The following is a 25,551-nucleotide window of genomic DNA, read 5'->3' on the forward strand; positions in this document are numbered from 1 at the left end:
CGGGGGCCAGTCTCTTCCCTAGCAGCGCCTCTCCCCTCCTTGCCCGGATTTTGGTGACCACCGTGACGAAGCGACAGCATCCGAGGGTCCTGCCGGGGGCAGTGTCCCCCAGCTCGGCCATTCCTTTATCCTCCTCCCCTTGTGGTTCTGGGCTGGCCGGCACTCGGATCGCCCCTCCCGCACCTGCCCGGGGTGCGGGACACCCCCGCGGTCGGGAGGCGGGCAGGGGCTCCCGTTCCTCGCTCCTTCCCTCCGCGATTCCCGGTCCCTCCCGCCATCGCCAGGTGCCTCCCGGAGGAGCGGCGGGCAGAGGCTCCTCGGTGCCGGCTCTGGGATCGGGCAGGTGGGATCCGGAGCGGGGTCGGGGCGGGGGTGGGAGCTGCTCGACCCCCGGGGGAGGCGGCAGCGCTTTGGGGAGCGCGGGGCTCGTTGCCATGGCTCCCTGTAAGCTCCGCCGGAGGAGATAGCGATGCCAGTCACGGAGGGACCCTCTCCCTCCTCGTGGGTGTGGAGCGGGGCTGGGTTTGGGGTGGTTGGTGCTTGCGTTGGGTTTTTTCTCCCCCCCCTCCCTCCCTCCCCTTTTTTTTTTTTTTTTTTTTCGGGGTGGAGCGATTAATTCGGAGCCGCCGGGACGGGGCTGCGGAGCCGCTGCTGCCGCGACCCTCCGCCCGCGCCGGGCTCAAGGTACCGCGGGGGCACTGGGATGGGGGTCCGGGGGTGCCCAGCCAAGGGGCTGCCCTGCAGCCACCTCCCCTCGTCCTGCCCGGCCACAGAAACCCTCTAGAATCATTACTGACATTATTTTAAAACTGGGTTTCCTCCTCCCGGCACCGCACCTGGGCTGCGCCCTGCGGAGCAATGAGGAAGCGGAGCCGGGCTCAGCCCTGGCGAGTGCCCCGGGGGGATCCCGGGGGGTCCCGGGGGGGTCGGTCCTTCCCTTTCTCCTTCCCCACCGGGATGCTCGGGCTCCCCGCGCTCTGAGCGGGTCCTGCGGGCGGAGGAGCCGCTGCCCGGGGAAAGTTTGCGGGTGGTTGCGGGACCCGGGGGGCGATGGAGGGGCCCGGGGGGGCTCTGCTGGGGGACGGCGGATCACTCTCCTCTCGGCTTAGTTGCGTTCAAGTTTGCCAGCCTGGATGTCCTGCCTCTGTGGCAAACACTTGTTTCTTCTCTCCTAGTGATTTTGGAGAGGATTTTGTGTGGTTTTTTCCCCTGCAATACCTAAATAACTGCAAAAGTCCCCAGTTTTGAGTTTTTTTCTTGGGGAAGCGATGTGCCCGTGTTGCTCTGCAGGAGAGCTGTAGGAATCTTTAAACCTCGGTGTTGTGTGTTATTGATTTGTGTTGCACGGTCAGGGCACTGGTGGGCTCAGCTTGGGTTGGGTTTTCAGGATGCAAGAAGGTTCCGTTTTCTAATAGTCACGGTAAAGGTACATAGATTTCTCACCTATCACTTCTACAAATATGATATATTCTACGGTTAGTGATACTTTGCTGCTTATTTTGGGGCAGAAAGGGGCTAAGCTCTGGTATGTTGGATAATGTACAGGTATTCGACCATAACAGATAAAAAATAAGGAAATTCATCCTCAGCACCACATGGGAGTAGTTTTGCTTGCAACATGTTTTGGAAAATTTCACCAGAGAGTTGACAGGTGGTATTTTTGTTTTGTTGGCAAAGGTTCCTTTGGTGTGACTGAGCTCCCCCAAATATCATTCCATAATAATAAATAATAAATATTATGACTTTAGATGCAGCTCTGAGAGGAAGAGAGGGAGGAAAAGAGTCTGCACTTTAAATGAATATGTCAGTTTTTCCCATTTGTGAACACATGGGCAGTGTTGCCTTGTTGGAGCTGTGCATGTCATCCTTTGCCCACTACTTCCCCTGAACCCCTGCTTGGCTTTTCCTGATAGGAACTATTAAAAAGCACAACTGCTGCTGTATTAACACTTTGCTGTTGCTTAAAAATAATACATTTTCTTTGTGTTTCAAAAAAAAAAAATCAAACAAAAAAAAAACCCGCCCACCTCTTCCAAAGGGTAGTTAAAAAATTAATAAATTCTTTTTAGCCAGTTTCTCTGGTCTTCACTTGGGCTGAGCATCTGCTGTTAGTGGAGTGTGGCTTGCAGAGGAACTACAAGACCAGATCATGTGACATTAAAATAGGATGCAAAAGATAAGATACCAAGATTTGCAGAAAGCATTGGAGTTTCTTCAGAAATATTGCCCAATGTATGTGAAATTATAATGAAATATCTTTAGAAAAAACCACCTGTCAGCAATCAAGCAGCTGAAGTTTTCCTGTACACAACACACAGCTTCCAAAACAGTTTGTTTCTAAACTCTTCCTGTTTATCATTGATTCTTATCGAAATAGGAGTGAATTCTGAATATGAGGCTGAAATAAAGAGACTGTGCTTCAGCAATATACACTGAGCACATTTAACTCAGTGTGAGCGAGTGTCATTATTATGGGCATTTAGGATTTGTTACTTCAGCAATTAAACTTAATGAATGGAAACACAACAGTCCACCTCTTTATCCCAAGAAACCTAACAGATAAGCCTTCTTTTAAATGAAAGATAACATTATTCACGACATGGATACGTACCTCAAGGGGCTTGGATTGTAGCCACCTTATTTGCCAATAAAAATGTACTTTATCACTTCTGTTTGGAAGGGAAAATGAAACAAAAAGGTATCTATTCATTACAGAAAATGATGTTGTGGGCAGTTGCTTCTGTGATAAGAAAGGATCCACTCCTTTCCCAGTGGGAGAGGACAGGGACTACTTTAAACACTACTAATTAGTTCAGTTTATCTTGCACGAGTTACAATGCTGTAGTTAGTTAATTATAGCTTTTCCCATTAGCAGTATGTTAAGAATAATGAATTAACATATCACACAGATCAAAAGAACATCTACAAAGTTTATCTTAGAGGAAAGAAAGTGGTATTGTGTGTCAGGAAGTCCCCGTGGCTTTCCCAAGGCACAGATTTTGTTGGAATTCCTGAACTGGCGCTTCAGAGCCTGATGAATGACTTGAATTGATCACAAACAAGTGACACTGGAGCTCGTGGTTGCTTAGCAACCCACCAAGATGCCACAATTTCTTTTGGTATATTTGTCCAGTAAAGTAGAAATTCTGTTTTGTTAAAGATTGTGGGTTCTTTGTGAGCACAAAGCCCACCTTATAACAACCTTAAATCATGTGTAATGAAAATTAATGTCCCAGTACAGAGCCTGGGGAGCAGCGTGGGGATGAGAACAGAGCAGGAATCTTGTAAACCACGTTCTGGTGGTGGTGTGCTCAGGGTTTTACAATAAGTTTCAGTTGTTCTTTCTTGGTTAGGCTTCTGTGCAAAACCCAAAATCATTAGTGGGACACGTAAGTCCTAACAAAGGCAGTCATCTACCAAGTGCTTTTTGAACAGTTCCCCTCATGCTGTCTTGAGCTGTGAGATCCTGCAGTTACACTCCATTATGAAATGCAACATGGAATGTGTTGTTTGATCATTGTCTGAATTACATCAGGATGGTCTGGCCCATCCTATGGCCCCTGTGGCTGGAGACCTCTGCTGAGTTGTCCTCCAGGAAGACGTTGGTTCTTTAACAGATCTGTTCTGTGTAAGGAAATAAAAGATTTAGTACTCGAAGAGCAGAAGGAAGAGCAATGTTATCATGGTTATATACCCAAAGTGCCAACACTGATTTTTACCAGGCTGTGGCACCCTGCAGACAGTTCATGTTCACTGAATTGTACTTCTGTCAGTGAACTCCTTATTGTTGCCCTTGGGTCTGTGTGTGCTGACACCTTAGTTCTGGAGAGAACCTTGGAAGGGAATCTTGCAGTCGTCGCATCCCGCTTACTGGGTGTTTGTTTGCAGGGAGACCTCACAAACTGGATTAATTCTGGCTGAACCTAAGCCAGAATATCTCTGTCAGGAGTTTACTTTGTGCACTTCAGCTGCTAATGGGTTTTTCATCCATGGCCTCCTGAGTGGAGCTGAAGCAGAGCCGTTGCTCTGCTCTTGGATCTGGGGTTCCCAGCACTGTTTTACTCTACTTATCTATGCCCTTTTGAGCTCTGCTGCTTGCTAATATAGACATATCCCCTTCTGAAATTGTAACTAAGAGAAAGCACACCAGGGCAGGGACAACTGCAGGCTGCCATGGTATTCATTTTATTTAGATAGCAGTTGGTATTCTGGAAAATTTCTTCTCTCTTGATGAGAAAAAGGAATCCAGGTACTTCTCTTCTTTAAAGAGCTTGAGTATTGCGTGGTTTACTGTATATTGGATTAGAAGGGGGTGTTGTAGTGGTCTGCTAAGACTACACTGAACCAAATCTCAACTCATTGTCAGTATTCCTAGGCTAAGATTATAGTAGTTCATAAACTGTGCACTTCTAATTAATTAATTGCCTTTCTATGCTCAGAGAGACTTAGGCAAAGATTAAGGTAAATGTGAGCTTGTTTGACTTTGTGGTGGTGTTGTTATGGGTTTTTTTTTCCTGTTGTTTCTATGTAACAAAGTCAGTGCCTGAAAGTCAAGGTTGCTTTAATTGGCTTTTCTATTTTTCCCAGCCACTCTCCTTGTATCTGTTTTATGCACAGACTTCTCTAAGGCCATTTGCATACCCAAATGCTGATTAGCACTTGCCATTGCAGTGATTGCCTCTGCACTATAAACAGATGAAGGTACATGGTAATATTTGGTATCTTGGATTTCTCCTCCCGGCGTGCCCAGACACCCCCTATGAAGTCCATGGAGTGCTGGCTGTGGTGATATGTTATTTTCTGGGGCTTCAGCATTCCCTAGCAGATGTTTCCGCCTTCCTTCATTGCACCTGAATGTATAAAACTCAAAAAAAATGCAGATGGAAAACAGTTTATCATTAAAACTACTGTTTATTGTTACAGCTGATATCATATTTGTTGTTTCGAGAGTGATCTCCAGGTGCAGATCCTATTTCGTGTAAGGACAAGAATTATGTTGCTTTCTTCATTAGGGATTTTAAGTCTTCATATTTTCTTTTGACTCTCTCTAGCCCTCTCTTTTCTCCAATTATAAAGAAAACTGCTGATTTCAGGTGGTTTTCTCCTATTGTTTGGGTTTTCTCTCTTGTTGTTTGTCAGCAACAAGATGGAATTAAATCAGAGGTGTGTGTGTGGTGAGGATCTGACTGACTTAGGGAGGGTGACGGGGAGATTGGGAAGGACAGGGATGAGCCTGCTTGGACTCATCCATGTCTTTGCTCCTGTTCTCTGGCATGGAAGCAATAGAGTCTGGATCCACTTTTGAGCAGCTGGAGGAGAAGGAGCCAACGACCAAGGCTGGGCAGGGTTGTTTCTGTGAGAGTGCAGCTTTCGAGGATATTTTGAACAGATGGTTCCCAGTCTGGCTGTAAGAGCTGGTGTGTCAGCCAGGCTGAGCTGCCTCGGGGACAGCCCCACGCCAGGCTCTCACAGGTCACCTCCCAACACCCACTGGGGCAGAAATGGAGCTTCTTGTGGTGTCCCTGTTTCATCCTCCCTGTGTTTGCACTCAGGGAGGTGGGGAAAGGTGACCCCTGTGTACCTGCCATGATATTTATCCTCAGAACAGCACCCAGTGGCCTTTGCATTGCTCTGTGAGTGCTCTTGGTCCTTAGTCTGGACCTCACCTTGCTGCTGGTGTCACCTGCTTGGTGCTGTTCCTGACACCTCCTCCTCATGGGAGCATCAGAGGCAGCACCTTTGTGCATTTCTGTTTTTGAGAGGTGGACAGAGCTGTAACTTTAAAGGTGGGAAGGACCCATGGGAAGGGGATCTGATGGCTGGGGACTCTCAGTGCCCTCCTGAATAGAAAATGCAACTACAGACAAGCCAAGCAGTGAAAGCACAAGGCTCCAGTTCCAAAGAAACCCAGGCATTTCAGTGAGCCAAAGTCCTCTGTCCTCTCAGTATAGCTTAGTCAGATGACTTTGGTGCTTTTAAAAATCTCATTTCAAGTGTCTCCATTTTTTGGGAGGCCCTGGGGATGACTCTGCTAGGCTGGCAGTCGCTATTCAGGCCAAAATTAATTGGTTAGGCAGCAATCCACTAAGGGGGGGAGCGGGGGTGGGGGAAATCAAGCAGAATTGGGCCCATCCACCTTTCAGTCTGTGTCTCCTTTGGTGACTTTTGGAGTGTGACACAGGCAATTCCCTGTCAGCCCTTCCTGCTGGCTGACACAGAAGAGGTGGCTTTGAATGCTGCCTGCTGTGCTTGTATGGCACTTGAAAGGAGAGAGGGCTGCCTTTAAGGACTGTATTCCCACAGCTTTAGAGAATGTTTGAAAAATGCATCGCTCAGTTCTGTCACGTGTATTTTACAGTATTAAACCCGATGGAAACCTGGAACAATGTCTCAGTAAAAAATGGCTGGTGCCAGTGCTGTATCCCCAGTGCTTGAAATAAAATTAGTCTTGATGAAAGATTGCTCTGCTTATAGGGAAAGTAAAATTATTATTCCGGGGCAGATTCTTTTCTGTTAGAAAAATACCACAACAATGCTTTCAGCAACAGGAGTGATTAACTCAATGGCTTTTTTTTTTATTATTAGACATGCTCACAAAATACATCATTATTTTTGCAGTTTACTGAAAACAGAGAATTAATAATAAAAGATTGTCTGCAGATTTGGGCGCCTCTACCTTTTTTTTTTTCCCAAGGCTGATCCCATAGCCCAGTGGGATCTGTCTGTCTCATCCCTAAAATCCTCCCCTCTGAGGTACTGGGGTGGTTTGTGCTGGTTGACCCAGGTCTGTGTGGATGTTTGCATCCATGCTCGTTTGCCTAATGTCATTGGGTTTACTCCTTTGTAGGCAAAATACTCCAAACCACAACCTGTTTGCTGATTTCAGTGAACTTATTGTCTAAAATTTGTGTTATTGCTCAAGTCTTTTCCTGGATAAGGGTCCTGTGCTTTATTTTTCACAGGTTATTCTTTCATGTTACTCCACCAATGACTTTTCTCTTATAAAATTTCATTAGGGAGTAGGTTTTAGGGGATTTCTGTTTTGACCTGCTGTAAGCCAGAGAATGTCCTGTCTGATCTTTTTTGTTCATTTAGTTCTGCAGGAATAAACTGTATTCTGTGCTTACTTTGAATTCTGCTGAGGCATTGCTCAAACCATAGTTACTTTGGTCATTAAAATCCAAATTCCTTTGTGATAAATATTCCTTTGGTTCCATTTGAGCAGAAGTAAAGAACACAGGACTTGAGCTATCTGCAAGTACTAATGGAAGCTTTAATTTAATACATTTTTAGGAAAGCCTGATAAACTGTGGTGACTTTCAGGCTGAATATTGCACATGAAAAACCACTGGTGAAGTCACGGCGCCACTGAAATGGATGGTCAAACTCCCCCTGACCTCATCAGAGTCAGGTTTTTGTCCCAGGAGTGATGAAAATCTAATTTACAACCTAACCAGTTTGAGAAGTAAGCGTAATGGCTCAGGTCCTTGACTGATATAAATGACTGTGGTTCAGCTGAGGATGATTGAGTTACACTGACTTTCAGCCATCTGGGCTTCTGCAGAATCGTGTCCACAAACACTCCTGTTGGGAGCTTTGTGATGGTGTCTCCTCTCAAGTGGCTTATCCTTGTCTCCTATTTTGACTGGAAACAAACAGCCAAGAAACAGCAATGAATATTGCAGGTTTCTGAGTCACACAACTGACAACTGTGGCGTGTAAGCTACAGAGTAGCAGTGATTAAAGGTCTGTCCCAGCTGCACAAAGCTAAGCCAGACCCGCTTCATTAAATGTACAGGGTTCCACTGAAATCCCCAGTAATTGCTCAGGTTTTACCACCTGCATGACAAATGCACCTTTCTGTTATTGACTGCGTGAGGTTTGACTTAGGCTTTCACCTAAATCTGGGATTTTGATTATCTCTGCTGAGCCTGTGGAATTGCAGCATCCCTGCTGTCCCTGTGCAGCCCTCACTCAACCTGGGATTTCAGCACCCTGGTTTTCAGCTAATACCTGTCCAGACGGTGCCTACCTGCTAGGAAATGCTTGGACTTGCCTTTTCAGCTTCATGTAATATCCCAGGGAATGGCTGAAAATTGAGAGCTGTTTGAGTTGTATTATAGAACAAAGCTTTATTAAAGGTGAAGTGTGGCACGTGTGGTGGCACCAGAAGGTAATGATGAGGTGGTTTGGATTGGAAGAGACCTTAAAGTTCATCCAGTTCTACTCCCCTGCCATGGGCAGGGACACCTTCCGCTAGCCAGGGTGCTCCAAGCCCTGTCCAGCCTGGCCTTGGACACTTCCAAGGATCCAGGGGCAGCCACAGCTTCTCTGGGCAACCTGTGCCAGGGCCTCCCCACCCTCTCAGGGAGGGATTTCTTCCTAATATCCAATCTAAACCTACTCTGTTCGAATCCATTCCCCCTTGTCCTGTCACTACATGCCCTTGCAAACAGTCTCTCTCCATCTTTCTTGTAATACAGCTTGTTTGGTTATGCAGCCCCTAAAGAAAAGAGATTTTCTCCCCTTTACTTCCCCGTGTTCAGGATCCTGCCTTTCGGAGCATTGTACCACATTATCCTGCCAGTGCAGCAGATTTTCACTGTCAGCCATTCCCCCTGTCAGACATCACTGTGCACTGAAACCTCACAGAATTCCAGCTGCATAGCAAGAGGAAAAATTCATCTTTGGTGCATAAAAAATATGCCTCAGTGTTTATTAAAAAAAAAAAAAACAAATCCCAACAGGCAACAAACCTGAAGGGTTATTCACAATCTTATCATGTGGATCACAAAAAAATTGGAATGATCTTTGTATTCAGCAGATAAGCAGCATTCTCCATACAAACCTATTCCACTGTGATCCTGCAAAATGTATGCTAAGCTTGTCTGGGCACAAAGCTCCCTGTAATGGGTGGTAGTTAGACCAAGTTTTATCCTTGCATAGGATAGGATATAGTCAGGAATTCTGTGTATTGCCAGTGTTAATTATATAATGCAGTCCCTGAAAAGAATAATGTATGCAATGTTTTGATGCTCAGGCAGTGACAATCCATTTAACCATTTATAGCTTCATGTATTTTATAATCCCTGAACCCAAATGTCCCCAGAGAGGGAGTGTGCCCTTAAAAATTTTAGGCCTTTAAATTAAGTGAATTTAAATTCACTCATTTGCATATTTTTCCTTTCTTTGTTCTGCCTGAATGAGATATTACTTCAGTAATTGAACTGTAACTTGGCTGCAGGTAAATGATGTGAGACAGCTGATACTCCGAGTGCCCGAGCACGTTACAGTGTGTGCTGCTAATCCAGCAATTTACTGCACACCTTGGAGAGGAGAGGGTGTCCAGTCCACTTAGGATCACCCAGAGCAGGGCTGGGACTTGAAAGTTCAATTTCTCTGGGATGCTAAATGTGCTTCTGGAGCAGGGAATCGAGAGGATGTGGTGGGGGGGAGGAAATGGGCATCACTGGAAAGAAACTGCTTACTGAGGATGTATCATAGAGAACCACTAAATGGTTTGGGTTGGAAGGGACCTTAAAGACCATCTCGTTCCACCCCCTGCCATGGGCAGGGACATCTTCCACCAGCCCAGGTTGCTCCAAGCCCTGTCCAACCTGGCCTTGGACACTTCCAGGGATGGGGCAGCCACAGCTTCTCTGGGCAACCTGTGCCAGGGCCTCCCCACCCTCCCAGGGAAGGATTTCTTCCATATGTCTCACCTAAATTTCCCCTCTTTCAGTTTGGACCCATTACCCTGTGTCCTACCATTATAGTTCCTGATGGAATACATAGATAGGTCAAAGCTGGATCTCTTAAAAATCAAATTTTACAGCTAAAACAGAACACTGAAGCTTCTCAAACAGCTTTCACAAGCAGGCCCTGGTGATGAGCTTTTTGGCCTGTATTGTCCTCAGGCACTGGATTTGGTGTCTCTGTACCTTGTGACAGATAAACTGGGATGGGTGGACAGAAATGGTGGTGGGAGGGAAAGGTGAGACTGATCAAAGGCATAAAGTGTCTGTTGGAAAAATCTTGGTTATTATCTTTGGAAAAGGTAGGGTGATGCATCACACAAGGATGGCCAAGTGTTTTTGGCTCTGTTGTCCTGGGTATCTTGGTGTTTTGTGGGAATACCAGAGGAGTCCATGTGCAAAGAGGGAAAGCAGAAGGAAGTAGTGGATGATTGTCTGGAGAGCTTGGCACCAATCCCAGAAAAATAATGGAAAAGTTGATAGAGGACTGAATTAGTATAGAGTTAAAGAATAGTGAGATAATTAAGGCCTCTACAGAGGGTTCTTCTTGGAGTTACAGGTTTGATAGATGTGGATAACTGAGCTTTGTGGCAGAGTTTTTAGTGTTAGATTTGGAAATCTCAGCTAAAAACAAGCCAACCCAACAAAGCTGGTGTGTAGGACTAGTAACAGTGTCATTTCATGTAATCATGGAACAGTTTGGGCTGGAAGGGACCTTCAGGGTCATCTCATTCCAACCCCTGCCATGGGAGGGACACCTTCCACTGTCTCAGGTTGCTCCAAGGCCTTTATTTAATGGATTAAGACTTAGCTGGCAGAGCTGAACAGGTATTTGTCAGTGAGGCTCATGCATTGGAAGATGTGTGGGTTCGATGGGATTTCAAAAGAACCAGAACTAGTCCTGAAACTGTTGACCATCTTTAACAATAATCTGAACACCAAAATTAATTGACTGCTGCCAAAGTTGTGGGTGAGGCAATACTGGGAGTGTAGAAATAATAAGTTATATGGAGTGACTGACTGGCTGGCAAGATGCCTCTTCTTCTTTCCTTCCAGTTGCCTGTGTTTTGAGCAATGCACTGGAAGAGAGTGGCCTTGAGACCAGGGGGAAAGGGTATGGAGGGGTAACAGCAGACAGAGAAAGGAAGATGGTTTCGTAATGAGCTGAAGGATCCTTTGACACAGTTTTTATCTGAGTCCATGAGAATGCTGGAAAACCATGTCCAGTTTTGGTGTCAGCAACTGGAAAAAAAGGGTTTACAAAACTGAAGAGTCAAGAAAATAACCACAATATTGATTTGAAGAGTAGAGAAAATTCCATGCAGTGAGAGATTTAGAGACTCAATCTGCTTAGCTCATCAAAAAGAGGATTGAGAAGGGACTTGATTACAGGGACAAGTATTTTCATGGGGAAAGCATATCCAGCTTTTTAATCAAGAAGAGAAAAGAAAAATCAGATCCAATAGCTGATAGCTGGAGCCAGACAATTTTAAATTAGACATTAAAGACATTTTTTTTTTTAATCTGTGATTAAGCACTAGAATGAACTATGATTTGTTCAAACTGAGAGGGGATACCTTGTGTGATGCAATCAAACACAAGTTACTGGATGTTATTTGCAGCGATAGGGAAAAAGCACAAACTGCCTGTGATGTGCAGGAAGATGCAAAGGCCTTAAAATCTCTGAGCATTGTGAAGGAAATCTAAGGCAGAAGATAAGGAGAAGGAGAAACCTACGTGGGAAGCACAAAAAAAAAGGAGAAATAGAAGCGCCAAAAGGACAAAGAAAGGAGTTTCAACTGGAGACAGTGCTTCTGTTTGTGAGTGTTGGAGCATATGTCTCAGCAAAGGGAATCTTGGCATTGGAAGCACCTTGAGTGCTGGCAGGGCTGGAATCATCTGTTTCCTAGTCAAAACAGCAGTTTTGGATTCTGTGCTTTGCTAATGATGATGAAGAAACCTATTTGTGGTTCGGGCTTCTGGCGCCGTCAGCCCCCTGTTCTGCTGCTCTGGGAAGAGAAAGTGGTGTCTCCGTGGTCCTGTTCAGCAGAGAGTCCTCACCATGGGCTCTGCTGTGCCCTCCACCCTGGTGGCATCAGTCTTACAGATACCAGTCCTAAAAGAAATCCTGAGCCCTGTATTTACACCACTAAACCAAATTTTCGGGAATCCAGCAGAGAAATCTCCATGGTCTCAGCTGGTTTTTTTGACAAGTTCTGTGTGTTTTTGTCCTCCTGAAATAGTTTTACCAGGTCATTGACTCTGACTTCTTTTTTTTCCAAGGAGAAACAAACTCTATTGCAAGTGCTTCCAATGCCTATTAATGAGGCAATCATTAATTTAAACATAGTATTGTGTTTCTGCTGTGGGGAAGTGCTGTGGTTCAGCCAAAATCATGGTCCAGGTTGACTTTGTTGCTGGTCTTTTCTGTGGATTTTCAGTTCTAATGGAAGTGAAATGGATGCCTTAAAGACTGTAAGGAATTTTACTCTCATGGAAATTCTTCGGCCAGGAGTGGAAATGACTTTTCCAGGAAGATTTCAAAAGCTCTGTCTAACATCCACAGCAGAGATTGTTTCTGTAATGATTATGGGGAGAGAAACAACTCACATATGTTCTTTTTTTTACCACTCCATCGCAAAGCTATTACCTTTGTTTAGCAACATTTCCTCTATTGTTTTTGGCTTTGAAGAGAGTTGTTATTTCAGGATCTTCTCATTGGAAAAAGGCAGCGTGTTTCCTTTGGACTATTTAACAGAAACATAAACTCTTTGTGTTCAATTAGAGCATCCAATTACCTGCAGCTTTGCATGGGCTGAGTGTTTCTGCCTCGTGTGGCCACGAACATTTTGCATTGCCAGCAATACTGAGGAGCAGTTTTCAGAGTGTAGAACCTGGGCTGATTATGGTCATGTTCTCTTTGGAACTAGGAAAAATGATAAATGGTAATAAAGTTATTTATTGAGGAAAAAAATATCGTTCAAGAGTGTCTGCCCTACCTGTAAGAATGGACTAACTAATTATTCAGAAATTCTGTTGGAAGTGTATCGACCTTCATGATCATTTTCTTTCTCAATGGACATCTCAGTAATTGTCTTTGCCTAAGGATTCCCCAGAAGCTGCTCTCAAATCAGAGCAGCACTTCAGCATTTAACTCCTGACATTGTGACATCCATTAGGAACGCAGAGAGGTAGGAATTACCCTATTCAATCCGATTAAAGATCCAATTAACTTGGAATCCTCTCCCTGTTAGTAACTAATACTGGATGACTCAACACCCTGGGAAAAAAAAAGCCACAAACCACACAAAAAACCCCAACCCCAAACATTCCTCCCTCCTCCCCTGAACCCTCATAATCACAATTAAGGAGCAAAGTGTCCCTGAAAGATTTCTTTTCTTTTATTTTTTTCCCTTCTTCCCAAGCATTTACTTCTTGGCTTTCATCCTGAAACATGAGATCAATAGCTCTTATAAATTCTTATCCTGGCTTGGGAAAGTATTATTATTAACACTTTAAACATCTAATCATTCTTCCAATCATTCTGCCCTTTGTATCAATAACAACCTGGTACCAGACAGTTCACAAAGTTAATTATTGTGATTTTTTTTTCCCCATTTTAAACTTGCTGTCTCTTAATTCTAATGTGATCATTGAAGTGACTGTTTGACCCTGTTTCACCTGTTTTCATAAATACTTAAGTCTGTCATGTCAATTCCTTGAAACACTTGGTCTGTACATGAAATACTGATAATTCTTTTCATTCCTTTCTTAAAGAGACCTTTAATATTTTCCTTATTTTCATCTAGTTTAATCCTTTCTATTTTTATAATTTTTGAATGTTTGTTTTCAAAGGTCAGAATATATCAGCAGCTCATCTAAATTTCTAATAATTATTAATAATTATTCTTTTTAGCCCTTTCTAAGGCGTTTTGTACAGGATCTCCCATCTCAGTTGCATCTTGAGTACCCCGGGCTGCTGAGCAGATGCTTCCTATTGATATTTTTTGTAGAAAGAAAACAATCCAATCCAAACCCTCTTCTCCTTCAGCCTCCTGAAGGCCAGGGGCTATTTGTGAATTTAACTTCAGTTGCATAAAATGAAACAAATCTCTTCTGACCCTCGAGGAAGGCTCATGTTTTAGATCATAGGTCGCTTCTAAATATAGGGATGGGGAAATTAATGTCTCCCTGGACAGATTATTCTGGAACTGTCTCCTGCAAGGGTTTCCACAGTTCCCTTTAAACTGAGTGTCCTGGCCCTTTCTGAAGATGCAGTAGATTGAGTGGAAAAGGTGTTTTTATTTATAAATATATATATATATGTACACACAATTAGTTAAATTACTATATATGTCTGATTTTGCATAGAATTATTTAACCACTATGCACTTCATGGAAATAAGATCGTATATCTCATATATTTATTTAGATTTCAAAACCATTTGGTGCAACAGGCAGTAGCTTTTGCCTTGAGCTTTTGTATCTGATATTACATTTATCTTCCCTGAAAATAATCACAGTACCAGCAACATGGATGAGCTGCTTCACTTCTGGTTGTTTCCCTTTCAGGCACAATATGGAGCATATCAAATTTTTAGATTTATTCCAGAGGCATGAACTTTGAAACTTGGTATTACACCCCTGTAATGTGTGTGTTTATATGAGTGTACACATACAAGTGCATTTATACCTTCTATTTTTTCAACAGACAGGTATGTCATTTGGTATTTTGCCTCGTGTGGGCACATGAGAAGCGCTGGAAAGATCATGTACTAATATTTGTTGCTAATATTTAAGGTCTTGCCTCAGAGGTGATTCAGATTCATTCTATTTTGGGGTATTGCTTTATTTGGGTGCTCCTCTCTGAGGAAGAACATCTTCCTGTCTTCAGCTGCTGACATCTGTGGCAGATGTTATGACTCAGAGCAGACAGGAAAATTCAGATTTATATTTTCTTCTTCTTCTTTTTTTTTTTTTTTCTTCATAAGTGACTTGCCCCCAGGCATGTTTTGACAGGGAGGATATAATTTCAAATTAAATGTGAATGTGGAGGCTTTCCAAAGCTACAAATTGCAGAGATTTCTCAGCATGACTCAAAGAAAAATAAAACTCTTCATGCTGCTGGGTTGCTATGATGGGAGGACACTGCTGGGGTGAAGCTCTGGTCCCAAAACCCCAGAGTTTATTGCCTTGGGACAAGTTTGGACACGAGACAGGAGGTGTCCATCAGAGCTGCTTTGATTTCATCCTTTAATAACCCTGTTTCTCTATAAAACTCACAAAGGCCAACAGGGAAAAGCTGGATTTTTTTCCTTCTGCCTTCAGATGGTGAGTGATGGTTTAACATCTCATTTCCCCTCTGTGGTTGAAATGCTCAGGTGAATCTCCAGCAGCAGCAGGCAGGGATATTTTTAAGAGGAAGAATTTAGTCTGAAAGCAGGTAATCCAGAGGGCCAGGAAGGGCTTTTTGTCTGTGCCAAGGTATTTGCTCTTCCCTTTGGATGGGGAGAGGTGCAATGAGGAGATGATGCCCTTCTTCATTGTGGTGGTTTTTTTAGCAATGTCAGTAAATTGGTGTCTGTGATTCGTGTGTCTTTTGAAGTCAGAGAACTTAACACTCCAGATCTAAAACATTTTAAAGTATTTCCTGAGTTTAGGAGCAGAACTTTTTCTTCCTGATGAAACAAAACAAAGAGAAAACCCCTGTTTGTTTCTTTCCTAAATCTCCAGATTTAGGTTGGCATTATCTGGAGCTGCTACTCTCTGGGTGGATTCTGCCTTTCTGAAGACATGATGTCCTCTCAGACTTTACCTTTCATCTTTCCACCTTTATTCTCTTTTTCACCTTTTCCTCCAGCTTTTGACCTGTGTTTCATCTTCTTTCTCTGCTTCTCCTGCTTCAGTTTTTCTCTCCCCACCACAGCTGGGTGTCAGGGCAGGTGTACTCACACACAGGGTGGTTCTGCAGCCCCTGGGATTGTCCCAGCTATGACATTTTGGTGTTAGTGTGGGGTCAATAAAAGGAAAGATGAAGTTCAAAGACTTCTTCCATCAGGGTGTGACTTCAGCTGGGATCTGTTAATTTACACTTCTCCTGGAAATTGTGGAAATGTGGATGCAGGCAGGATCTGTCCCTCTGCCCCAACAGCACTGGCCCCAAGATCTGTAACATCTCATGGTCCCTTTTTGGTGGTGTGGACATGAACTTCCTCTGGGTCACCACACTCACAAGGTTTTTCCTTCTGTGCTGAGAATGGAGAGTAAGAAAGGAGTGAGAGCAAACTCTGATGGCTTTAACCCACACTAAGTCTGATGTCCTCGGGGAGAGCAGAGATTAAAAAGCCCAAATTCTCTGGGAGATTGTCACTTGGCTAATGATGATCATAGCCCATGGCAGTCAGGGATGATATGGCTGATACTTAGCAGGGGTTGTGAACCAATTAGTCTGCTCAACAAAACACTTAGTCCACTGGGTGCAAATGTTAGGAATATTTATAGGGCTGGCTATGGAGGTAGCTAATCAAAACTGGAGAAAGCTACTTAAGAGACTGTCCCAGGCTCTGCAGAGGCCCTGAGATTACACAGCTGACAGATAAACAAATGTTTGCCCGTGTAAATATTAGGACTCAAAGACTGTATTTGAACTCTTTTTTCAGTTTCCTCGTGGTGTAAAATCAATTAGGGGTGATTAATATGGGCTGGAATCCACTTCCCTGTGGAGAACAGGCTTCAGTGGTGGCTGCCTGGGAGCAACCTCCTGCGGGTTGGCTTCTTCCAGCTGTTCTTTTAGGGTGTCTCGTGGTCCAGGTGGGATCATGGCAGAGGATGTCACATGGGCTGGCCCAGGTGAACTGGGAGCAGCATGATGATAATTCAGCATATTCTGGCATGTTGATTTGCATTCATTAACTGCTTAATGCTTAAGCTCTTGAGTATTCCTGTTAACTCCATAAAACGTTGAATCTTTGAGCTACTAACTTGCTGAAACATGAAAATATTGCAAATCAACACTGGCATCACAGCCTGGTTTATATTAGTGCTGTCCAGCCCTATGATAGTGATGTAGAGAGCTGGTACTTCCATAAAGTCTAACAGTACATTTGGAGAGGAAATGCAGTAATTTATCTTAATTTACAGTAATTCATCTTAATTTACAGGGTGGCTTGAATGTTTATAAGGATTCCTTTGTTGGTTTATTATTTATTTGCGCTTCATTTGAAATTTTCAGGGGTTTGCCCCTCTAATCTGAGGCCCCACTTGGCAGAAACACTTGTGTTGAACAGATCAGACTGTGAGAAAAATCCACAGACTTCCCTGGAAAAGGTTTTGAAACCTGAGAATATTGATTGCTCAGGCTGGAGACACAAATGTGGTTATACATGGTTTTTTTGCAGAGAATCTGCAAATAGAACAGCTTCTAACCCTAGCACTAAGCTCCTGATCAGATATTCTACCTTGCTGTTTCCCAGCTGTTATTTTCCAGCAAGTGAGCAGTTGGAAATACAGCCATTTTGGGGTTGGGGGCTGAAGGTGCTTTTCTCCACTTTATTTGAAAAATCAAATGTTAAACTGGGGCACTTACTGTATTTTGTAAGCTCTACGCTAGGTCTTTACTTAAAGAAAAATAAAATATTAATAAAAGTCAGGTTGGAGATTTTTCTGGCAAGCACTCTGTGATTTTATTTTTATTATTATTATGATGATGATGTTTTTTCACACCCCCCTGTGTGTAAAAGCTTTCTTTGTGCTGCTGCTGTTCTGGCTGTAAGTGGCTTTAAGTGCAGTGAGTTTTAGGATACAGATGTTATTTCTGATGGCTCTTATATATTGAAAATGACATAATGTCCTTTTTGATCCTGAAAGATGCAATTCCTATTGGTCCTGATAATTGTGTTAATAGTGCTTTTTAGGTGGGGTTTTCCTTTTTTTTTCTTTCTGTTCATGTGTGTATCAGAGATGCAACATACTGGCGGCTAAATGGGGTAAAAATGGTCTTTTTGAGAGGATGATCCAAGTCCATGGAGACTCTCCAGGGATCTCATTAAATCATTCTTTCCTTAATACAGTGTAGTGCAATATCAGCTATCAGGAGCCCCACAGTGTGCTTTCCTGATAGGTTAGTTTACACAGAATTAATTGTTCTAATTTTGCAAACAACCAGTACAGAGCAGATTGATTTTCATTTATTTATTTAATTTTTGTCTTGTGGATTCTGCATCATATTTTGAGGTAGTTTTTACAATCCCTCTTTACTTCCGCAGCTTTGTCACAGCCCATATTACATAGGAATCATGATTGATTCTTATCATTCTTCTTTTTTCCTTCCATAGATAAGAATTGCTATTAATTTAAGCAATAATTTTCTGCATAATTTTTTTTTTAAACAACAGCAATATTGGATGCATCAGAAAAGCAAACTCAGGACTGTAAAAGGCTTCAGTGGTTTAGAAGCTCCAGAGACCAATCCTGACTGAGGAGAATGGATTTCCCTTTTCCTCAGAGGTCAGCTGGCTTGTGTGGTACAGGATTAGCAAAGGGAAAACCAGCCTTGCACAGAACAAAGGAGCAGCAAGTTGAAATCTGTTCTTACAGAAGCACAGAAAAAATATATTTGATTAAAATCTCATGGGCTGTGCTGAGAATTTGGCTTGAGCATCTTTCTTTCCAGTTGGGAGTTCAGGCAAGGGGAGTCCTCCAGCTGAGAGTGAACACAAAACTGAAACACTTTGGTCTGTGTAACCTGGGGGGAGTAAGGCAGTAGGAATAGGTGAGGGAAAAGACAAGTCAGGATAGCTTATTTGGAAGGGGAAAAAAAAAACCAAAAACAAACAAAGCAGCAAAAACATCCTCAAGGCCTGTTGTAATTCAGAAAATGTGTTAAGCAACACTTGGATTTTAGCTTTCATTTCTCTTTTACATACACAGAACACTCTCAGATGTAAACTACAATTTTCTGTGTAAGAAATGAGCATTTTGGACAATGTTGCTGTCCCTCTTGCCAGTACGTCTAGGAGGAGAAATAGGAAGTCAGGGAAAGGTGAGATTCCTTTGCCATCTCACTGTCTTTTCAGCTCCTCTTAAAGAAGCTCAGGTGAAGTGTACACTGTGAATTAATATTTCCATAGCTATTCCAAGCTGCTTTTGTAGACAGGGATTGTATCTCCATTCGAGGCACTGGATCTGAACAGCCCAGGCTGTGGGCTCAGCAGGGATCCAGCCCAGGGAGCAAAGGGGACGTCTCCATCACCCTGGCAAATCCCAGCAGTTACACACCATGCTGTGTGCACTGGGCTTGACCAGACATGAGGCTGTTCTGTGCTGGGAGGCAGCTGGAAAGGGAAGGTGCCATGATCCTGTCTGGGATGTGACAGAGCCTTGGAGGGCCATGTCCCGTGCTGGCACTGCTGGTGATATGCATGTTATCCCCATGTCATTGTTATCTCAGAGTGTTGACATCATACACTAAATAACACTTAGGCAGGTCTCTTCCCATTAAAAGATGAATTCCCAACACAATTGAAGTCAATGGGGCCTTTGTCACTGACTTCAATAGGCCTCAGCTTCCACCTCAGGACTCCATGGGAGGAAGAATAAATTGCTGCCGAAAATGCAACGGGCTCTGACATGCAGTGGGAAAGGATAATTAGCAGTCAGTCATGGAACTGCCATCCTGGTTGTCTGATGAATAATAGAACTGAGGACAAGTGATATGTTGCTTTCCAAGTGGGTTTAGCAGATTAACATGAGTGTAGGCAGCCAGGAAATATGGCACGAGAACCAAGTGTGAGATCAGTTCTAGACAGTAGACATCAACTTTTCTGTCTGTCTGGCCTCCACAACATACTGTGGAGTTTTGTGTAAACACTGAAACAGGAAGATGTTGGAGATCAGGAGGAAAAAATCTTGTGTAACTAGGCTTTGTTTCTTCTTTTTTTTTTTTTTTTTTTTTTTTGTTGAACGAGTTGATGCTCTTAGAAGAGCACAAGACAGATTTCAATGAAACTTCTTCTCCCTTTTTGCTTCTTGTTCAAAATGCCTCTAGAACTGGTTAGAGGATGGTTGGAGCTCTATTATAAGATGTTTAAGACCAGGCTGGATGTAGCTTGGAGCAACCTGGTCTAGTGGAACATGTCCCTACCCATGGCAGGGTTGGAACAAGATCATCTTAGGTGTCCCTTCCAACCCAAACCATTCCATGACAGTACAAGGATGAAGGACCATGTTTTATAGATGTGTGCATCTTCCATGTATTGAGGAAACCCTGTCTTGGAAGCCCTGATTTCTAACAGAAAAATGGTTAGACCAGCTGGTGCCATGGACTTCTGGGCTGAAGCACAAAGATAGGTGCTGGATTTGTGGATCTAATCCCTCTGAGCAAAGCGAGCAACAATTAAAGCAGAAGAAAGGCAGCCCAATGTAGTTTTAATCATTAGTCCCAGTTTGTAGTTGGTCTTAACGCTGCGTGAAGCTTTGTGAGAGCATAAAGGCAGCTCTGTAAAGCCGTGGCTTTTAACTAGCCCTGTTTGTGTGTTGTGATTGGGGAAGCCATTGACTTCATATTCTTTCATGTCCTTTCTGTTCCCTTCTGTTTTGATGTTATCGTGGAGTCATCGGAGCTGCGTATTAAACAAGAGACTACTTCAATATGGAATGATCAAAGGGCTCAGGGAACACAGGGCCATGAAGAATATATGCAGAGCTCTGGGAGAATGGCAAGTTGAATTTAAAGGCTTTTTCAAGCTGCTTAATTCCTGCTTAGATTTCTGGTGCCACCAATGGGCGACAGTCCCTTTCTTTAAATCTTTTCCTGAGGACTGATTGGCAGAATTGCTGTTTTACACGGGGTTTAAAGAGGAAAAGGCCACCCTGAAGGTCAAACCCTAGGAGATTTCCTCTAAGAGCTCATTGATTCTACTAGATTTTTGACTTGGAGAAAGACCACTCCTTCCTGGATACAAGTGCCTTAGTATGTACCAGCACAGAAGGCAAAAGCAAAAGTGTAAGGACAGGAAGAAAATTAGAGAGAGATGCTGTGGGGCAGACAGACAATGACCTCAGTCTTGTGTAATTCAAAGTGGTGACATTATTAGCTACCGGTCCATGAAAAAAAAAAAAGAAAGTATTATTTTATCAGTCTCAGAAATGGATTATATTAACAATGAAATTGGGCAGAATAAAGATTTATAGCCCCATCCTCAGCTTGAGTAAACAGGCAGAGGACCTCTGCTTGTGTGGGGATGGAAGGGTTGGGCTGTAAATCCTGGGGGTCTGGTTTTCTTCACATGTAGACATGAATTCAAGGTTGCTGGGAATGCATAGGGAAGTTTGTTTTTTTTTTTTTTTTTTTTTTTTTTGGCTCAAAAAAATTGAGATGAGCATGTTTTGCCTCTCTAACCTCATTATAGGACTGGTTTCGTGAGTAGCCCAGTGCTGTGGTAGTGATTAGCAAGAGCCTACCCCATAAGCAAACTCTGTATTTGTGCTATTACCTACTCCTGTGATATTTCAATCTGATTCATTAGAGAAATTAGCATTTTTATGGACTAATTAGGGGAAAATGTTGCTCGTACTCTTTCTGATATACAGAGATTTTTCACAGCTTAGTAAAGCCAAATAGGAGGGAAAAATGATTCTTTTCCCCCACAAAAAAAGGAGAAAAGCAAAATGATGACTCAAATTAACTCAGAAGACAGGGCAAATTTGCACAAAAAAATGAAATTAAGAGAAGGTTAGGTTGCTGTATTACTGGCAGTTTGTCCGGGTTTTTTTTGAATTCCAAATTCCAGCTCTCTTTCAGCTATTTTGGTTCTTGAGGCATAAAAATATTTTAAAAGCTGTCAGTCAGTCACCATATTTTTTGTGACAGTTGCAAAATGCACAGTAATGAGAATGAATAGTAATGAGTGCATTATTCAGCAGCTATAAATACCAATTGATTTTCATTGGAAGTTTATATATTTCAGTCAACATACACTTTAGCTTTTTTTTCTTCTTTCTAAGCCCAAGCTCAGGTTTTATTAGACCGTGACTAACGATCATTCAAACACATCTTGTTTTTCCTCATGTTAATGAACCACTTGCTTTTGAAGTTTAATTCTAAATATGCATGGGTGGCACTTGCTCCTGCTCATGTTCTGCATTAGCCAGGAGGGTAAAAATGGGTGTCTCTGACTAAACATCTGAGGTCATCTCTTTGCAGGGGAAATGTTCTTTTTTCCCTTCGAGGGTGGAATAACATTATTTTAATCAGTGCAAGGCGTCTCCTGTTTTGATCGTTGTGTTTTGATAATGATCTTGCTTTGCAGAGACCCAGAGCAGTGAACCCCTCATTTTGGGCTTCTGTGGAGGAGGCAAAAATCTCCATCTTGCATGGAGGGTGGAAGTTCAATTAGGCATTTTGGTGTGATGGGAGGTTGATGGTGCTTTAATTGGCTCCAGCTGACTGGCTTTTAGGCCATGATATTCCTCACCTGCGGTTGGATGCTTCTCAAATATGTATGGAATTCTGGATTGCATTTGAAAATGTTGCACAAAGTCAGAATAATTATTTCCAAATGATACTTTGCGAGTGAATGCACTGTGATAAGTACAAGGGAAGGAGAAGCCATTAAAATTTTAGAATAATTTAGATTAGAAGGGACCTTTGGAGGTCATCTGGTCCATCCTCCTGCTGAATGTAGGCACAGCTTTGAAGTTAGATCAGGCTGCTCAAGGCTTTGTCCGGGTGAAAACAGCAATTAGCCTTCTCTCTCCATGCTACACAAACAACTTCCCTCAGCAGCTTCTCCTCAGTTCTGTGCTGCAGCCCCTTCATCATCTTGGTTCTCTCTGCTGAATTTCTGCCAGTTTGTCAGTGTTCTGTAACAGGGAAACCAAAACTGGACGCTCTGTTCCAGATGCAGTCTCACAAGTGCTGAATAAAGAGTAGGAATTGCTTTCCTTGCCCTGCTGGCTCTGCTCCTGCAAACGCAGCCCGGCGTGAGGTTGGCATCCATCACCATCACTGCCAGCTCCTGTTCAACCCTCAGCCTGTCTTCCCTGGAGCTGCTTTCTGCTCCGTGGGTTTCAATTTGCAGAGTTTCATGTCTGGTTTGGCTGAATGTTGGAAGTTTTCTGTCAGCTGCTTTCTCCAGCCCTGCTGAGACACCACTGAACATCCGTCCCGCTCTCCAGCGTGTCAGCAGCTCCCCAGCTCTGCTGTCACCTGGGAACTTGCTGCTCTCATTGTCTCAGTTGTTAATGAAGACGTGAAGAGGTTGAACAAGTTGTCTTCACGAAGATTTGTTCTGTTATCTTTAGGATTGGGGTGACAGTCACCAGGCAGTTGGATGTTGCTGTGTCTTGTTCCTTCTCAAGGGTGGCCATGGCAGTTGCCTTTTCCAGTCACCAGAAGGATCCCCCAATTGCCACAACATTTCAAAGACTTAAAGAGCAGCCTCATAGTGATGTCAGCCTGTTTCCTGCACACTCACAGACCTCTGTAGGTTGTTTGATTAAGTACCTCCTGACACAATTTTTCTCTGCCATAGATTGGACTTCCCTACCCTAGACAAAGACATCAGGACCACGGATTTGGGCAGCCTGAGAGGAGGCCTTGCCCATAAAGACTGAGGCAAAAATGTCATTGAATGCCTCATCCTTCCTTTATGCCCTTTGTTAGTAGTTTTGTTGACATATTCAGGAGTCACCCACATTTTCCCTGGTCTTTTGCTGCAGTTGTACCTACGGGTGAACCTTTCTAATTGTCTGTACTGTCTCTTGCCAGCTTCAGCTCCACCTGGCTTTGGCTTTCCTAATTTTTTCCCTGCAGTTTGGGCAAGGCTTCTGTAGTCCTTCTGGATAGTTCCCACTCCCACCTTCTGTTCACTTCTTTCTGTGTTTGAAATCAGTCAGGAATTCCATGTCCAGCCAAGTTATCCTTCTGCCACGTCTGCTCCACTTCCCACTCCTCGGGGTGGATTGTTCTCCTGCTTTGAGGATGTTTCCCTGGAAGATCAAGGAGCTTTCCTGTGTCCTTCTGCACCCCAGGGCCGTCACCCACAGCACCACACCTTCTATCTCTCTGAGGAAGCCAAACTGCCCCCCTGAATTTCAGCACCGATGTTGTCTCAGCAAATCTCAGTTGCTTGTGCACCACCAGTGCCATATTTGCAAATACCAGGGTGCTTAATGTCCCCCAGGATGATCAGGGCCTTTGTGAAGGCTCCATAAAGCTTTATCCACTTCCATTTCTTGCCTGGGTGGTAGGCAGCAAACCCCCACAGCAAGATCCTCCTTGCTCCTCTCTCATCTGACCCACAAGCTCCCAGCAAACCCATCACCTGTTTCACAGCACAGCATAAAGGTCTTGAGAAATAATTCTGACTCGTTAGTCTCTTCTGAGGAAAATTCTGTTTCCTGGGCATAGATTCTAACAGCTTTTAATCCTTTACAGTGCCTTTTCCAACATGTTCTGATGGACTAAAAATAATTCAAAACCCTATTGGATTCTAAATATTTGGAGTACCTTAATAACTTAACCATATCCTTAATGACCTTTCCTGATGGGGGATCGTCTTTCTGCATGTCTGTGGGCAGAATGAGTTAACAGAACACTTGAAATCTTAAGTGCCAGTGGAAAGCACTTGAATTAATGTAATTTTTCCCGGTGCACTTTTCTCTTCATGCTTTCAACAGTTCAAAAGTTGCAATGCTGCAATGGCCCATCTTGACCTCAGTTGTCTCTGTGCTAATCAAGTGCCCTGTGCTCTTACTTGGGTCATTAGCCTGGTACTCGGAAGTTTTATTTCTGGCTCTGCAATTATCCCCTCTGCTGCAATTTCCTTATCTGAATCGGGGATAACAAAGCTCTCCTTCTCTGGAGAAGGGTTTGAGATTCGATGATGAAAAATGCTGTCTAAGGGTTCAGTATTGTTAAATGAACAAATATCACTTTGTTTGCGTGGCTTGACTGTCTTATAAACAAGCAGAGAGTTGATGACCAAATCAAGATTAGAATTGAACAAATGAGGTATAATGAACAACTTCAGACTATTGACTTCATTTTTGCCTTCTGCTTGAAAGTCATTAACTTTTATAAGTTAATCTCTAGAGAAATTTTTAGTCTGTAAATCATTTGCCAGTTGGGTCTAGAAATCTTTTGGTTTGCTTGTTTCCTGGCTTTGCTTATCATTTTAGGTGCCAAATAAGTTACTTATTAGTTTGTATGATCATTAGCAATCTGAACATAGAGTCACATATTATAAGGTTAAGTTTCCAGTTTTAATGTTGGACAGCATCCATATGCATTTACAGGACATTTCCAGGAAAAAAGGACTCTAAAAATTATAAATTAACAGTGAACTGTCTTCACAACAGGAAGAAAATATTCCTTAATTAAAACTATACTCGAAATTTGTTGTGAAGAGGGAAGCAACAAAATGGATTATTTTTAAAATAATTTCAAGACCCTGGGTGTGTTATTTGTACTTACTGTCATGGGTTTGGTTCTTCTGATCTTTTGGAGTTCATGTATCGTGGCAGCTCACATATGATGGACTTTTGTGTTGTAGAGTGGAGAAGAGTATCCTCAGTTAAATTTGCATAATGCATAAAATTTATATCCAGGACACATTAGGGAATATTTTGTCAGATGGTGTAAATAAAAATAACTTTAAAAAACCTACACTGATTTGTTTGAGTTGGAGACTACTTATGCAGTGGTAGAACAAGGGAGAATGGATTCAAACTAAGAGAAGATTTAGACTGGATATTAGGAAAAAAATTTCTCCCTGTGAGGGTGGGGAGGCCCTGG

The 25,551-nt window shown here is 43.1% G+C and overlaps 1 protein-coding gene across 11 annotated transcripts in view; it reads left to right on the plus strand.

Moving 5' to 3' along the window:
* The first annotated feature begins 321 nt into the window (after positions 1 to 321).
* The window catches only part of CHL1 (cell adhesion molecule L1 like), a 137,035-nt gene continuing 111,805 nt past the window's right edge, over positions 322 to 25,551 (plus strand). For 9 of the 11 annotated variants that reach the window (XR_003527181.1, XM_027640216.1, XM_027640214.1 and 6 more), the window contains exon 1: positions 624 to 684. The gene's annotated coding sequence lies outside the window, so the exon portion shown is untranslated. Of the gene's footprint in view, positions 344 to 623; positions 685 to 25,551 lie in introns of those variants that run through there. The other 2 variants (XM_027640215.1, XM_027640217.1) reach the window with 2 other exon arrangements.

Source organism: Corapipo altera, unplaced genomic scaffold, assembly GCF_003945725.1.
Source record: "Corapipo altera isolate COAL_440 unplaced genomic scaffold, ASM394572v1 55, whole genome shotgun sequence".
Taxonomy (NCBI): domain Eukaryota; kingdom Metazoa; phylum Chordata; class Aves; order Passeriformes; family Pipridae; genus Corapipo; species Corapipo altera.